The following is an 18,364-nucleotide window of genomic DNA, read 5'->3' as shown; positions in this document are numbered from 1 at the left end:
AGCTTCTTCGCACTTTTCTGTTCAGATAGTAAGCTGTGTGATCTGCAGCCTGCTCCCTGACTCCCAGTGTCACGTTAACCGAGGTTAGAGTGTATAAGTCCAGCCTCATTGGATATTGTGAGGTAGGTCCAGCTGCCTCGCACCTTTCACCAACCACACACCCCACAGTCACTAGCCCCCAACATCTAAGCCGAGTGGGTTCCATACATGAAGAAACAAAAGCGGATGGATGAGGAAACAAGTGCTAATCGCCTTTAAAGGGGAGGTATTTTTTAACATAGCCAAATATTAATACCAAAGCATCCTGACTGCTGGCAGTGATGAGTTCAGCATGGACATGGTGGCCTGAAGGGCCTGTTTCCATGCTGTATCTCTGTATGATTCCATGATTCTAAGAGTGGATTGGTAGCTATGGTGAGAGCTCTTGATCTTGTTGCGGTGGTCAACGAAATGAGATGGTTAGGCTTAAGGATGTACTCAGGTTAAATCAGTAGTGTCAACTGCCCCGATACGGGTGCGGAAAGGAGTTCAGAGAAAGAACCCGGAAACCGATCTACAAGGGGTGTTTGTATATCAGGAGGAGAGGCAAGACAAGTGTACTTTCACCTTGAAACTACTAATGGTGTTATCTTTGGCTTTAGCAGGAAAAGGGAATACAGAGGCAAAGTGTGGGGCAGAGGCAAAGTGTGGGGCAGGACACAAGGCAAAGTGTGGAGCAGGACATAAGGCAAGGTGTGGGGCAGGACACAAGGCAAGGTGTAGGGCAGGACACAAGGCAAGGTGCGGGACAGGTGTGGGGCAGGACACAAGGCAAGGTGTGGGGCAGGACACAAGGCAAGGTGCGGGGCAGGTGTGGGGCAGGACACAAGGCAAGGTGTGGGGCAGGACACAAGGCAAGGTGTAGGGCAGGACACAAGGCAAGGTGTGGGGCAGGACACAAGGCAAGGTGTGGGACAGGTGTGGGGCAGGACACAAGGCAAGGTGTGGGGCAGGTGTGGGGCATGACACAAGGCAAGGTGCGGGGCAGGTGTGGGACAGGACACGAGGCAAGGTATGGAGCAGGACACAAGGCAAGGTGTGGGGCAGGACATAAGGCAAGGTGCGGGGCAGGTGTGGGGCATGACACAAGGCAAGGTGTGGGGCAGGACACAAGGCAAGGTGTGGGGCAGGACACGAGGCATGGTGTGGAGCAGGACACAACCGTTGGAGCAGTGTCACATTGGATCTCATGTTATCGAATTATCGGACACACTTTACCCATTGCAGCACCATGTATGGATGGAGGGAGTCAGGAAGGGACTAAGTAAGTGGGGACAACTGTGGCTGATGGAGCTCCAGGTGGGAAAGAATAAGACAAATCACATGGTTTCCTCCGCAAAGAAGGAGCTGCTGGAGGGAGTCAGCGGGTCGGGCAGCGGCTGTGGAGGGAAGTGGACAGTGCACATTTCTGCTACGGTCCAGGTGAATGGTCCCTCCACAGATGCTGCCTGACCCACAGAGTTCCTCCAGCAGCTTGTTTTATTTTGTCTCCAGATTCCAGCAACTGCATCACTTGTGTCAACACTCTCCTAACACAGAAATGTGTTTCCTGAATCTGCATCCACTTTTACTTACCTTGTATTCTTTTTGCCAGACGCTCTGTGTCCTTTGATAAGATAAGATGTCTTTATTAGTCATGTACATCAAAACACACAGTGAAATGCATCTTTTGTGTAGAGTGTTCTGGGGGCAGCCCGCAAGTGTCGCCACGCTTCCGGCACCAACATAGCACGCCCACAACTTCCTAACCCGTACATCTTTGGAATGTGGGAGGAAACCGGAGCACCCGGAGGAAACCCACGCAGACACGGGGAGAACGTACAAACTCCTTACAGACGGCGGCCGGAATTGAACCCGGGTTGCTGGCTCTGTAATAACGTTACGCTAACCGTTATACTACCTTGAGAGTCCCAAGAAATGAGGCTCCCACCATGTTCCTGGCACAGTGGTACATGCAGGGATGTATATTTGACTCCTTCTGCAGGGACAGACAGTTTTTTCCCCAAGTGTGAAGGACTGTGTGTGTAGACATGTCTGTGACATCAGGGCACACGTTATTGTAGCTGGTTATAAAAGGGGCAGGGCCTCCTACCCTGTGTTTCTCCAATCCTTTTCACTTGCCCGTTTTGGCAGTAGGCTGGTGTTTTAGAAGGAAGCAAACTTTGCATCATCTGAGTTCGACAAAAAGTTTGTATTCCTGTGTTGCAGCTGGTCTGTTTTCTTGAAACAAACTGTGCTTTACCGCAAGGGCTGGCAGTGTAGCGGTTAGCTTAACGCTATTACAGCGCCAGCAACCCGGGTTCAATTCCCGCTGCTGTCTGTTAGGAGTTTGTATGTTCTCCCTGTGCCTGCGTGGGTTTCCTTCGGGTGCTCCAGTTTCCTCCCACATTCCAAAAATGTGTGGATTAGGAGCTGTGGGCGTGCTACGTTGGTGCCGGAAGAATGGCGACACTTGCGGGCTGCCCCCCAGCACATTTTCAGTAACACAAAAAGACGCATTCCACTGTGTGTTTCGATGTACATGTGACTAATAAATAAACATCTATAAATACCTATCTGTCTAAGGTCAGGTTGATGAGAGCTCTTGCTTTGACAGATAGTTCAAATGGAAAGCCAGGTACTTTCAGAACCAGAATGAATGAGGGAGCGAGCGTTTTAAGGGAGCCAGGTGGAAGCTGTGTGCAAATTATTCCAGTCATGAGAACCAGTGAGCTTCCCTCTTTGTAAAACACCCGACCTGGGACAGAATGGTGACTGTGTTGTAACCTGGAGCAGTGTGAGATATTCTGACACCACATCAAAGGAGGATTCACTGTTCCTGAGGGAGCTCAGGCTGGATTTAAGAGAATGATCCCTTGTTCCCAGCTTTAAATCACTGGAGTTGCATTCCCAGAAACTATGAAGTGAAGGAATGACTAGATCAAAGTGTTTATATCATAAGATGTGATGGGGAACTGACAGGGCAGTTAGAGAAGTTATTTCCACTGGTTGGGTAAGGGTTCAAAAGCTTGCAAAGATTTTCGGTAAATTAGAGTCAGGCTTTTCAGGAGTTGAGACAATTGATGCTCAGTAAATCATTAATTTTAAATTTGAGACTGGTGGATCTTTTGAAGGCCGAGTTATCATGGGCTAAAGGTGGCATTGGAATTGGGTCACAGATGAGTCGCAATTGGATGGAAGAACAGTTTCGCGGGACGAAATGGCTTCTTCCTATTCCTGTGTTGCTGTACTGGTTGCTGCCCTTGCAGAGAGATGCCAAAGCTGCCAGTGAATCACATAGACATCACAGTTCAATTTGCTGTGTTTGAATGGATCAAGTCAAGTTTATTGTCAAGTGCACAAGTACGGTGAGGTACAGGTACAATGAAAAACTTGCTCACAGCAGAACCACAGGCACGTAGATTCAGACAACACACAGAACATACCCCCTACTGATGACCCCTTCTGCCTTAAGCCCTCCTCCTCCTTTTCGACACCCCCGCTCTGGCCTTCTGCCTGCTCTGGGCCTTTTCATCTCTATCTGCCAACGGGACATTAACCATCTCGACTTCACCACTCCCGATTCCAACTTCACCCCCTCTGAACGCACTGCCCTCCACTCTCTCTGTACCAATCCTAACCTTACCATCAAACCTGCAGATAAGGGAGGTGCTGTTGCAGTCTGGCGGACTGACCTTTACACTGCCGAGGCCAGGCGTCAACTCTCGAGCACCTCCCCTTACTTACCTCTCAACCTGGACCCCACCAAGGAGCATCAGGCCACTGTCTCCTGCACCATCACCGACCTCATCACCCCTGGAGATCTCTCCTCTACAGCCTCCAACCTCATAGTTCCCCTACTCCACACTGCCTGTTCCTACCCCCTACCCAAGATCCACAAACCTAACTGCCCCGGTAGGCCCACTGTTTCTGCCTGCTCCTGCCCCACTGAACTTGTGTCTTCATGTCTCGACTCCATTTTGTCCACCTTGGTCCAGTCCCTTCCCACCTACATCTGTGACACTTCGCATGCTCTCCATCACTTCAACAACTTCCAGTTTCCTGGCCCTGACTGCCTCATTTTCACCATGGACGTCAAGTCTCTGTACACTTCCATCCTTCATCAGGAAGGCCTTAAGGCTCTCTGCTTCTTCCTGGACAACAGACCCAACCAGTTCCCCTCCACCACCACCACCACCACCCTCCTCCGTCTGGCAGAACTGGTTTTCACCCTCAACAACTTCTCTTTCAGCTCCTCCCATTTTCTCCAGATGAAAGGTGTGGCCACGGGCACTCGCATGGGCCCCAGCTATGCCTGCCTCTTTGTTGGCTACGTGGAACAGTCCATGTTCCAAGTCTACACCGGTAACGATCCCCAACTCTTTCTCCTCTACGTTGACGACTGCATTGGGGCTGTTTCCTGCACCCACACCGAGCTCGTCGATTTTATCAACTTTGCCTCCAACTTCCACCCTGCCCTCAGATTCACTTGGTCCGTCTCCGACACCTCTCTACTCTTTCTGGATCTCTCTTGTCTTCATCTCCGGAGACAGATTATCCAGCGACATCTTTTACAAACCTTCCTCTTCCCACCCTGTCACTTGCAAGGATGCTATTCCCTTCTCTAATTTCCTCTGCCTCTGCTGCATCTCTCCTCGTGATGAGGCTCTCCAGTCCAGGACAGTGTTATGTTTGTTCTCCATCACGAGACAAATTTGGCGTGGGTTTAACATCTGAATATTTATTAAAACAACAACAACAGACTGTACAGACTTATAACAGACAGGCTGGTTGCTTTTTCCCTGCCCTTTACAGCCACTTCTGGTTCCCCCATGTGACCCCTTGCATTGCCTGCTGGGCACTGTAGTTCTTTATTATAACTACATAATAACACAGACAGATGTCAACTTTTTTTCAGTAAATGGAGTTTCCCTTCCGCCGCTATCAATGCAGCTCTCACCCACGTCTCCTCCTCCTAAGTGCCACACCTGCCCCTACACCTCCTCCCTCACCACCATTCAGGGCCCTAGACAGCCCTTCCAGGTGAACGAGTGCTTCACCTGTGAGTCCGAGGGTGTCATTTATTGCATCCGGCGCTCCCGGTGCGGCCTCCTCTACATCGGTGGGACCCGACGCAGATCGGGTGACCGCTTCGTCGAGCACCTTCGCTCCGTCCGCCGCAACAGCCAGGACCTCCCGGCGGCCGCCCACTTCAATTCTACATCCCACTCCCACACTGACATGTCTGTCCACCGCCTCCTCGTTGAGGCCAGAAGCAGATTGGAGGAGCAACACCTCATATCCCGCCTTGGGAGTCTCCAACCTGACGGCATCAACGTCGATTTCTCTAACTTCTGGTAACCCCTCCCCTCTGTTTTTCTTCCCTCCCCCCCCCTTTTGTTTTTCCCTCATTCCTGTGGACCCCTCTCCCCTTCTCTTTCCCCTCCCCTGCCCGCACGCCCTACCGATCACCTCCCTCTGGTTCCCCACCTCCCTCCCTCATTCCATGGTCTACTGTCCTCTCCAACTGGACTCCTTCTTCGGCCCTTTGCCTCTTCCGCCTTATCACCACCCAGCTTCTCACATCACTCCCTTTCATCCCCCCTCCCCCACCCACCTACCTTCCCCCCTCTCACCTGAACTCACCTATCACCTGCCAGCCAGTGCTCCCCTTCTCCCCACCTTCTTATTCTGGCTTCTGCCCTCTCCCCTTCAGTCCTGATGAAGGGTCTCGGCCCGAAACGTCGACTGTTCATTTCCCTCCAGAGGTGCCGCCTGACCTGCTGAGTTCCTCCAGCATTTTGTGTGTGTTACGCCGAACATAAGTCATACGTAAATTATACGAGACAGTGAAGGAAAAAAAAGTGTGCAAAACAAGACATTAATGCAAAACATAACACAGAGACAAGTCCCTGACAGTGTAAGAGGAGGTCCGTCATGTTCCGTTGCTGAGGTAGGGTTAGGGTTGTGCAGGTCGGTTCAAGAACCTAATGGTCGTAGGAAAGCAACTGTTCCCGAAGCTGGTGGTGTGGGACTTCAGGCTTCTGTACCTCCTGCCCGATGGGAGCCGTGAGAAGTCGGCATGGCCCGGATGATGGAGATCTTTGATGATAGACGCCACCTTCTTGAGGCAGCGCCTCATGGAGATGCTCTCAATGGTGGGGAGGGCTGTGCTCATAATTAAGAATGAGAACCGGTAACTGGAACATTACAAGTTACAGGGAGCACAGATTGTAGCCATTAGAAAGCTGAAACATTTTTTGTCACCACTTACCTTTAAGAAGTTGAATGACTTTTAATTTTTGCCGTAACCCAAAAATACTAGAGGACATGCATTTAAAGTGAGAGGGAGAAGGTTTAAGGGAGATGTGCAGGGCAAGGTGTTTACACAGAGAGAGGTAGGTACCTGGAACGGGCTGTCAGGGGTGGTGGTGGAAGCAGATACGATAGGCATACGATACACAAATGTGCAGGGACTGGAGGGCTATGGATCATATGCAGGCAGAAGGGATTAGTTTAATTTGGCATCATGGTCGGCACAGACATTGTGGGCTGAAGGGCCTGCGCTGTACTGTTCTATGTTCTATATTACCCTTTAGGGGACATAATGGCAATTTAATCATAAGAACAAGAAGAGTAGGGTGGCTCTTGTGGCTGCTCAATGAGGCCATGGTTGATCTGATTGTAATTCTGTATTCTTGCCTGCCCTTAATCATCTTTCACCCCATTGTTTATCAAAAATCTATCTACGTCTTCCTTAAAAATATTCAAAGACTGCTTCTACTGCCCTTTGAAGAAGAGAGCTCCGGAGACTACTGACCTTCCAAGAGACAAAAAAATGTCACCTCCCCTGTGTCTTAAATGGGCAATCCATTAGAGGAACAAAGGACTGCAGATGTTGGAATCCAGATGAAAAACACGATGATGCTGGAGGAACTCAGCGGGCCGGGCAGCATCGGTGGAGAAAAGCAGGCGGTCAACGTTGCAATCCATTATATTTAAACAGTGATCCCTAGTTCTGGATTCTCCCGCAAGAGGAGACATTACCTCCACATCCATCCTGTCAAGGCCCTCAAGAGCTCATGTGTTTCAATCAAGTCATATTTCACACTTTTCAACTCCAGCAGACACAAGGCTAATCTGTTTAACCCTTTCCTCATCAGGAAACCAGGCCATTCCAGATGTTAGTCTCATAAACCTTCTCTGAACTGCTTCTAACTCATTTACATCATTCCTTAAATAAGGCCATTGCAGTACACAAGTGCTCCAGATGTGGTCATCAATGCATCACCTTCTTACTTTGAGTCCTGAGGAAGGGTCTTGACCTGAAATGTTGACTGTTTATGTCCCTCCATAGATGCTGCCTCCAGCATATTATGTGTATGTTGCCCCAGACTCCAGCATCTGCAGAATCTCCTGTGTCTTCCCCTTCCTACTTTTACATTCAATTCCTCTTACAATATCTAACAACACTGTGTTAGCTTTCTTAATTACTTGCAGTACCTATATTGCTAACTTTTTGCAAACCTAGGTCCCTCTGTACCTCAGAACTCTGCAACCCCTCACTATTTAGAAAATATGCTTCTTGTTTTACCTTTCTAGACAAAGTGGAGAATCTCACATTTTTTCCCACATTTTACTTCATTTTCCAGATTTCTGCTCATTCTCTGAAACTATCGACATGCCTCTGATACCTCCTTATGTCTCCTTCATAACTTATCTTCCTACCTATTTTTGAGTCATCAACAAATTTACGAATACATCCAACTCATATAATAAATGAAGTTGTACAAATTTGAGACCCCAGCACTAAATCCTGTGGCATGCCACTCATTAGATCTTGAGAGCTAGAAAAAGACCCATATATGCCAGGTCTCTATGTCCGTGGTCAACTGATCTTCTAACCATGTCAAGCGTTACATACTTCACCACGGCCTTTTATTTTCTGCAATGACCTTTGAGGCGGCACCTTATCAAGTACATTTTGGAAATCTAAATCTACCACATCCACTAGCTCGCCTTTATCTGCAACGCTTGTTACTTCTTCAAAGAGGTTTTAAAAAGTGGTTAACTACGATTGTCCCTTTCACAAAGCCATGTTGATTTGGCCTATTTACCTTGAAATTTTTAAGGTGCCTTTAATAATAGCTTCTGACATTTTCCCGATGATAGCGCTGTCATCTGGTGTGAGACTTCTTGCTTCCAAACTCCCTCCCTTTCTAAATAAAAGAGTTCTGTTCACTGTTTTTTGGTCGAGTGGAACCTTTTCTGAATCTCAGGAACTTTGAAGGATTGAAACCAATACATCAATTATCTCACTAGTCACTTAATTTAAGACCCTGCATCCTTAACTTAAGGACGCAGTTGACCTGGACTCAAGACTTGTCATCCCACAAATCTAATACTTTGTTCAATGCCACTTCCCTGGTGTTTATAATTTTCCTGAATTCTTCCCCCCCTCCCCTTTCCAATTCCCTATTTATAGCTATTTCTGAGATGTTACTTGTTTCCTCAGGGATTAATGCATTAATTTACTTTTCTATGCACCCTTCCTCACTAACTCAACTAATTATTCATAAGCACTGCATGCTACAAATCACAGGAACATGATTAGTTTGTATTACAGGATTCACCTGTTTTATATGTAATCCAACTCTTGAGTAATATATCGTGAAATATCCACTGCTGTTGTGTAGTACAGGCCTTAAGAAACTCTGCAAGCAGATGATGTCAAATAATAGCTTTGTGTTTGAGCAGAAGAGGAGCATGTGTAAAGAACAAATGTTGTTTTATCCCTGGTGATTTGTAACCAGGTTCAGTGATGAGCACTACCACTGAACCTTCACATTGGAAGCTAATATTGCAAGTGAACAGTGCAGTACAACAGGGACTGAAACCATTTTCCATGTTCAAGCAAGTGAACTGTGTCAGAACTAACCTTTTAACTGTCTGTGAAGCAGAAATTACAAGCTGTAGGAATTTAAGATGGAGACAGATGATCTCTCAATTGTTGCCTGCACATTACACAGGCAGACTCCATACCGAGAGAAGTCAGTGAGACAGAGCGAGAGTCTGGGGAAGGAGGGATTGAATTAATCAGTGCATATTGTACGGGTGGGAAGCTCTTGTTCAGGTTTGTCTAACCTCCTGACTCATCCACTGAACAAGTTTTTAATTACCATTTGTGAATTATTTCACCGCTTTCCCATCTCTTTCGAGACGCCTTCAGACTCGGCAAAACAATGGACAACAAATTGCGTTGAGAGGTTGGTTAAATACCTAGAACAGCCTACCACATCCCATTTGTCACAGAGCCTTCTAATTTTAAATAATAACTAGTTTTTGATTTAATTTTTGAACTGCTTTGTATTCCATTGGAATCCTTCCATGTTGAATTTTTTCCTCTTCTTTGACCTGAAATTGGGATTGGTCCTTAATGTTAATGCACCATTAATTAGAGAAACAGCTATTATAAACTTTGGGGCTCTGTGTAGAATTCAATAAGTTCCATGTTTCTTCTCATGTTGCCTTGCACTATTACTGCCCAGAATGACAGGAGCAGTTCAAGAAGCCACCTCACCACCACCACCTCCAGGACAACCGGGGATAGGTGCTAAACGCTGGCACCTACACTCACTTCCTGAAAAATGACTAAGTAAAGCAAAAAAAAATTATTTTCCCACATAATCCCTTTTGTCCACCTCTCTCTCACTCTACATTGTTTATCCCTAACTTCCCCCCCCCCCCCCCAGTTTTGATAATCTGTCATCAATCTGAAATGTTAACTCTCTCTCTCTCTCTCTTCAGATGCTGCCTGGACCACTGAGTATTTCCAGCACTTTTATCTCAGATTTTCAGCAGCTGCAGATTTTAGCTTTCGTGGAATTACTTTGGTGATCGAAGCAGGTAGGCCCACGCAGAGCAGACATGGAACGTTAAGGGAAGGTTAGAGTAATATTTTCCTTTAAAGCTACCTGAAGATATGAATTCATCAGCATGGGCAATCCCAGTGTCTTGCAAATACTACAGCTGACAGGAACTTAGATAAACATGAGGTAGGAAGTTATTAAGCATTGTCTGGAATAACTTGAAAATGAGAGTAGTGTGAACTAGCACCAAGTGACCACTTGTTGTAGAACATGAAGTGTAGAACAGTACATCACAGAAACAGGCCCTTCGGTCCACAACCTGTCTGAACACCTCTTCAACGTTGCTATCGTGTCTCCTTCCACCAGTTCCCCTGGCAGCACGTTCCAGGCACCTACCGCTCTCTGTGTAAAAAAAACTTGCCTCGTAAGCCTCCCCTTCTCACCCGAGAGCTATGCCCTCTAGTTTTTGACATTTCCAACCTGGGAAAAGACTCTGATTATGGCTCTTATCATTTTATATACTTCTATCAGGCCTCCCCTCAGCCTCCGACACTCCAGAGAAAACATTTTGTTCACGGTGTTGTGACTTGAATGGAAGATCAGATAAAGACAAGCCAGAAAAATATAAAACAAGTGTCTGGGAGGACCTGGGAAATGAGAGCAGTGTGAATGTGGAGTTAAAGGTAACACAGACAATGGGATGGGGATGGGGGGGGTTGGTGTGAGGGGTTGCCCAATGATCACATTGTTCTGGCGTCGATGTGATTAAACTGTCTTCATCCGAATCTCTCTCTCCTAGGTATCTGTGAGGGAGCAACTTGAGCTTCAAAAACTGAAAGATTTTTTGTTCAGTGAGCAATACCAGGGATGATGAACTAAGCCATGTAGATGAAGCCATGACTTAACTGAGCAGCAGTGCAGTTTAGAGGGACAGAGTGGCCCAATGTCTCCCTGTTCTATGTCCAACAGGGCATGTGGCAACCAGTTTCTGCAGCATGTCCACGAGATAGTGCTCTAGTTCTGATGAAGGGTCTCAGACCGGAAACGTTGAATGTTTTACTTTCCACGGATGCTGCCTGACCTGATGAGTCTTTCCGCATTTTCTGTTTTTGTGTCAGATTGTGCACTGGGTTATATTCCGTGACTCACCACACACCACCAGCGGAGGGCTGCTAACCCCCCCATTGGATGAATAATCACTGGATGCCCAATCGGTGCACAGACCAGGGGGTATGCTCTGTCCTCTGGGCTGTTTGTAGTGGTGCTTGAACCCATAACCCATCTGGGGGCAGGTCTGGGATAGGATGTACCATTGAGCCAAGCCCCACTCCATTGTAATTTCAATTCCAATTCTGCATGTGCTTCCAGGGACTGGAGTAACTGCAGTAGAGCTGGCGTCATCAATGGCCAAATATATAGAAAAGTCATGCGGAGTCATAGGGTTATACAGCAAGGAGACAGGCCCTTCAGCTCAACTTGTCGAAGCTGACCAAGTTGCCTACGTAAGCTAGTTGCCTGTGTTTGGCCCTTGTCCCTCTAAACCTTTCTTATCCACACACCTGTCTACAGAGTCATAGTCATACAGCATGAAAACAGGCCCTTCGGCCCAACTGGTCCATGCTGACCAAGATTTCCATCTGAGCTCGTCACATTTGCCCCACTTTGGCCCATATCTCTCTGAACCTTTCCAACCTATCTACCTGTCCAAGTACCTTTTAAATGTTGTTAATGTACCTGCCCCAACCACTTCCTCTGGCAGCTCGTTCCATATACTGACCACCCGCTGGATGAAAGAGTTTACCCTCAGGTTCCTATTAAATCTCTCCCCTCTCACCTTAAACCTTTGAACTCTGGTGCTTGATTCCCCAACCCTGGGAAAAATACTATACTCATTGACCCTATCTATGCCCCTCATGGTTTTATACACCTCTATAAGATCACCCCTCATTTTCCTACACTCCAACAAAAGAAATCCCAACCTGCTCAACCTCTCTCCATATCTCAGTGCCTCAAGTATGGCACGGTAGTGTAGCGGTTAATGTAACGCTATTACAGCGCCAGCGATCGGGGTTCGATTCCCGTCGCTGTCTGTAAGGAGTTTGTACCTTCTCCCATGTCTGCGTGGGTTTCCTCCAGGTGCTCCGGTTTCCTCCCACATTCTAAAGAGGTACGAGTAGGTTAATATGGGGTTTAAAATGGGCGGCGCGGACTTGTTGGGCTGGAAGGGCCTGTTACCATGCTGTAAATAAAATTTAATGAAATTTAATTTTAAAAAAAAAGTCCCGGCAACAACCTTGTGAATCTCCTCTGCACTTTTCCCAGCTTAATGGCATCTATGAACCAATGAAAAGTTATTGAGCTAGAAACGTAACTCTGTTCCTCTCTCTGCAGATGCTGCCTGACCTACTGGGTATTTCCAGTATCTTCTTTTTTTTTACTGGGACGTCATCATTGCCTGCTCCTAATATTTCTTACAATCATGTGAAACTGCATGATAAATCAAATGCTGTCTTTTTAAAAAGCATGACTTTGAGCATTTAATGCCTGTCAGAAGGAGCCCGGGGAGTAGCAGTGCGCCATGCCATGGTTGTAATCAGAAAAGGACCTGTCTGTTTGTTATTACTTGACCGATGGGTATCCTTTAACTGTACCATAGAAGCTTTTAAGTTAAACTGAGACAACCCTTTCAAGCTACAAATCAACCTGTGGATGTAATAAATGAGAGAGTAAGTGCAGCACAGCATGGAAACTGAGAACATTATATTCCAAAAGCAAAGCCGAGGGATCCCATAACAGCTGCTTCTGTAACCCAAAAGCAAGAGCCAGCTGTTGTCAACTGACTTCTAGTGGCTGAAACAGTTATTTATTTCAAATACCTCGTCCTCTCAGTATTTTCCTGAGGCTTCTGAATGTTGCTCTGAGGCATCTCCACCATGGCATCATTCTCCAATACTTATCAGATTGTTGTATGCTTCCGAACCATGACTGACAGCAAACTGTTTCACAAGGGAGTGCATCACATCTGTGCTTGATCCTCTCCTTTCATGATGTGCATGTATGCACACACATGTGCATTGAAGCGCGCACACACACACACACACACACACACAAACATGCCAATCTTCAAGAAGGCGGTGCTTCAAGAGGTGGTGCATCCATCACTAAGGACCCTCCCCACCCGGGACATGCCCTCTTCTCGTTACCACCATCAGGGAGGAGGTACAGGAGCCTGAAGACCCACACTCAATGATTCAGGAACAGCTTCTTCCCCTCCGCCATCAGATTTCTGAATGGTCCATGAACCCATAAACGCCACCACATTATTTCTTTTTTTTGCACTATTTATTTATTTTTGCACTGTACTGCTGCTGCAAAACAACAAATTTCACATCATATAAGTCAGAGATAATAAATCTGAGTCTGAGACACAAGAAATTCTGCAGATGCTGGAATCTGGAGCAATACACAAAAAGTGCCGGAGGAACTCAGCAGGTCAGGCAGCATCCGTGGAGGGAAATAAACAGTCGACATTTCAGGATGGGACCCTTCATCAGGACTGGAAAGGTAAGGGGCAGAAGCCAGACTCTGATTCTGATTTAATAGCTGCTACAGGATTTCCCAAATCCAGGCGAGTAGCCAAAGAAGTTGGGTTTGTAATCTTAGGAGAATGAGGGGTGATCTTACTGAAAGATATCAGATTCATAGTAGTCATGATAGGGCAAATGTCAAGATGTTTCCACTGGCGGGAGAGTCTCAAATGAGGGGACGTGGTTATAAGAGTAAGGGGCAGTCAGTTAAAACTGAGGTGTTGTGGAAATTTCTTCTCACGGTGAATCTCTGGAATTCTCTGCTCTGGAGGCTTGTGGAGGTTGGATCACTGGGGGGGGGGGGGTGGTGGGGGTGGTGGTATTTAAAGAGGATATGTTAAATTTTGTGATAGTTTGAGGAATTGAGGACTGTATGGAACTGGCAGAAGAGTTGTTCAGGCCCGGGGCTCATATTCAATGGCAGGTCAGGCTTGAGGGGCCGAGTGGCCTACTCCAAATCCTACTTTCTTGTGTTCTTGTGGTCTCCCTCCTGGCATTGCCCTGAGAATGTAACCACTGAGTCTTAAGTCAGGGTAACTCAGGATAAAGTGGATTTCACTCCCAACTTGCTATTCTGTAACATTCAGCTGCACACTTCATATACCAGCTGAAATACTGCTGATTCCCAATGGAGATGGGATGGGAAGGCTTACGGCAAAGATAGGAACTGATTGCTCTGGACAATTAAGTAACGTCCAGCATTCTCCTCAGAACGTAGAACACAGAACACAGAACAGTACAGCACAGGAACAGGCCCTTCAGCCCACAATGTCTGTGCTGACAATGATGCCAATCCAAACTAATCCTGTCTGCCTGGTCCGTATCCCTCCACTCCCTGCTTGTTCATGTGCCTGTCTAAATGCCTCTTAAACGTTGCTATTGTATCTGCTTCCACCACCTCCCCTGGCAGCCCGTTCCAGGCACCCACCACTCTCTGTGTAAAAAACTTGCCCCACACATCTCCTTTAAACTTTCCCCCTCTCACCTTAAACCTATGCCCTTTAGTATTTGACATTTGTACCCTGGGAAAGGGATGCTGATTATCTACCCCACCTATGAGAGGCATAATCTTATAAACTTCTATCAGGTCTCCCCTCAGCCTCCAACGCTTCAGAGAAAACGATCCAACTTTGTCCAACCTCTCCTTGTGGCTAATATGCTCCATTCCAGGCAACATCCTGGTGAACTTCTTCTGCACCCTTCTCCAAAAGCCCCCACATCTCTTCTAAACATCTTACCCCTTCCCCTAAATCTAAGCCCTCCAAGTTTTAGATAGTTCTGCAATGGGGAGAAGTTTTTACCAGTATCCACCTTACCCGTGCCCTTTATAATTTTGTATACCTCTATCTCCCTGCCACCCCCTTCCCCTCAAGCCTCCTCCATTTCAAGAAAAACAAGTCAGCTCCTCATGACTGAAATACTTCATCCTAGGAAACATCTCAGTGAATCTCCTCTGATCCACTTCCATTGCAATCACATGGTGTGGTGACTAGAACTGCACTCATTACTGCAGCTGTGTCTGAACCAATGCTGAATAATGTGGTTGAATAACCTCCCTGCTCTTACATTCTATGCCCCGTTCTCCTGTTCCCACTCATGAATGTTTATCTCTCCATTATCAGCAGAAATGATCTGATCATTTTCTCATTGACATTTGTGAGAACCTGTCCCATTTCTCTTGGTATCACATTTCCTGCATTGCTGAATCGATACTCACCTGTCTCCTGATGATCTTGAAAACTGCTCTGTCAATGCAAGCTTTTTATTCAGACTTCCCGTTTTATATTACACTATATTGAGCACATTTCTGGCTTGATTTCTGTTGGATACAGATTTGTGACTGTCTATTTATCCAATTAGAACCTCCCTCTAGATCAGACCTACAGGTAAAAGAACAGGGTGAAAGAACACCCCGTCATGGGAAAGGCATCCACATCATCTCTCAGAGTAGGGGGTGTGTAACACAAGAAGACATAGGTTTGAAGTGACAGGTAGGTTTAGACAGGATCTGAGAGGGACTTCTCTCACACAGAGAGTGGTTGGAATCTGAAGCACACTGGTGAGGAGGTGCTGGAGTCAGGTATTACGGACCTAATGTAGGTAAATGGGACTTGTATAGATGACTATAGTGGTGAGCTGAAGAGCCCATTTCTGTGCTGTATGAATCTATGACTTACTTCCATGTGACTTATTCTACGACAAAGTACATGTTCATCTCAGTATCTCCATTAGTGAAGAATTACAGTTACAGTCCGGTTCTGACCCCTCCTTTCAGGAGCTGATGTATTATTGTGCTTCTTACCAGCACCACCTTGGGCTGTGAGCTCTCATGCTCCACCTTCATCGCTTGCAGCCCCTTTGCTGCCTCTATCTATCACCTCCCGGCCTCCGTCACTATTCCCACCCTCCCCTCCTCCACTTGCCTCTCACCCCTCCTCACCTGGATCCACCTATCACCTGCCAGCTCCCGCTCCGCCCCCTTCCCCCCGTCTGTTTATACCGGCTACCCCTCCCCTCTCTTTCAGTCCAGATGAAGGGTCTCGACCCAAAGCGTCATCTCTCCACTTCCCTCCACGGATGCTGCTTGACCCCCAGTTCCTCTGGCAATTTGTGCCACGTAACTGCCACCTGCCACTGCTGTCCCAGGAAATCCTAAGCTGAGGAGGTCCCACACTGCTTTCCAACGGGATTACCATCTCTCTCTCCTTCTCTCTCTCTCTCTCTCTCCCTCTCCCTCTCCCTCTCTCTCGCCTTTTTCACCCTCGGTGGTTTCTGTTTCCCTTCTTAACTTTGACCAAAACCCATTCTACAGCCACAGCCCCTTTCCTTAGCAACTGTGCATCCGGCTCCAACTCGTCCCATTGTGGATTCCGACTGAAGTTCTGTCCTTCACGATTCAGACCCACCCAGGGTCACAGATATGTTCAAACTATCCAGTGTCTCTCTCTCGAGGCACTGAGCTTTTGGCATCCTCAGGTCCACACTCAATGCCGTTCGCTGTATGCTCTTGGCCTCTCTCTCCCCCACAGTGTTAGCTCTGTTCCTCTTTCCACAGATGCGGCCTGACTTGCTGAGTATTTCCGGCAGTTTCTTTGATTTTCATTCACTTGGAGAGACTGCCTAAGACGAGGGTAGTGATGCTGGCTGAGAGAGGATCATTTGGAGGAGGTGTTGGAGGATATGAATAAAATCTGACATACCAGGAGAGGAGCAAGGTATCATTATAGGAAGGACGTGGAAGCTTTAGAGAGGGTGCAGAGGAGATTTACCAGGATGCTGCCTGGATTGGAGAGCACGTCTTATGAGGATAGGTTGAGTGAGCTCGGGCTTTTCTCTTTGGAGAGAAGGATGATGAGAAGTGACTTGATAGAGGTGTACAAAATGATAAGAAGCACAGATCGAGTGGACAGTCAGAGACTTTTTCCCAGGGCGACAATGGGTAACACGAGATAGACAGATAGGGACATGATTTTAAGGTGACTGGAGGAAGGTATAAGGGGGATGTCGGGGACTGCTGGGTGCGTGGAACGCACTGCCGGCAGAGGTTGTGAATTTCAACACAGTCTTGAATAAAAACTGGATTTTCCATTGATATTCATAACATTGTAAAGGCACACTGAAGAGGTCAAAGAATCATAGATTCACACGGCACGGAATCAGGCTCTTTGGTCCCTCAAGTCCACTCTGACCATCAAGCACCCATTTACACTAAACCTACGTTAATCTTATTTTATCGGAGATTATGGGGGCACATGAATGATAGAGAAATGGAGGGCTATGTGGGAGGGAAGGGTTAGATAGATCTTAGAGCAGGATAAAATGTCAGCACCACATTGTGGGCTGAAGGGCCTGTACTGTGCTGTAATGTCCTATGTTCTATTATTATTCCAGTCGGACACCAGAGACAAGACCACTGAATGTGGTTGGACACCTTGTGAAACTGAGCAGGACTTAACTCAGAAAGTGTGATCATGCTCCATTTAATTTTGTTGGGAGTTGGAGTCTAACCTTGCCTCAATCACGGTTCGATTCATGTCCAGCTTCCTCAGGTCTGCTGAGTCATTGCAATTCCTAATCTCCCCAGAAAGAAAGTTAAACAAAATTGCCTTTGATTCATTCAAGCAATTCAATTAAGCGGAGAAAGTGTTTGATTTAATTCATAGCCATCTATTACACTCGACTCGTCAGACAACGTGCTGGGAGAAGATAATGTTGAAGTGCTGTGGAGTACGCAAGGTGTGCTGTAAAACTACATTGAGACTGACACCTATGCAAGTGGCTTTTTCACTCTGTATTGTTCTCCCATCAAGCCAGCCGTGCTTGCCTGTACGACAGAATGTTGGGCAAAGTCTCCCTGACAAAGCAACTCTCCCCAGGGACCAAACAACACGGAGTAACCTTTAAGCAGTTGTGACTTGTTTAGCCGCTTCAAAGGAGCTGGGGAAATTCTTATCTGGCAGCGACGTCCTTTATTATCCCAAAAAAAGAGCAATGGCAGAAAACTGAATGCCCTGGGCTCTGGGGTTCAGCTTCCTCCACAGTGGCGGAAAAGCCTGGTGTCCAGGTCAACAGATCTGGGCAGCTGTGGAATGTCAATTCCAGTTAATAATTTGCCCTCTTCAAAAAGGATGGGTGCACTTGGTAATGATGACCACCAGATTGTTGATCAGGGAAGGAAATCTGCCATCAGTTGATATGTGACTCCAGACGGTTAATTGGCCACTGTAAATTGTCCCTGGTGTGCAGGTGAGTGGTAGAATCCGGGGACGGTTGATGGGAATGTGGGAAGAATAATAGAACATAGAACATTACAGCACAGTACAGGCCCTTCGGCCCACAATGCTGTGCCAACGTTTTATCCTGCTCGAAGATCTATCTCACCCTTCCCTC

The sequence above is a fragment of the Pristis pectinata genome, chromosome 15 (genome assembly GCF_009764475.1).
Source record: "Pristis pectinata isolate sPriPec2 chromosome 15, sPriPec2.1.pri, whole genome shotgun sequence".
In the NCBI taxonomy this organism is placed as follows: Eukaryota; Metazoa; Chordata; class Chondrichthyes; order Rhinopristiformes; family Pristidae; genus Pristis; species Pristis pectinata.
The sequence above is the reverse complement of the archived record's forward strand: the minus strand, read 5'-3'. Positions refer to the sequence as shown.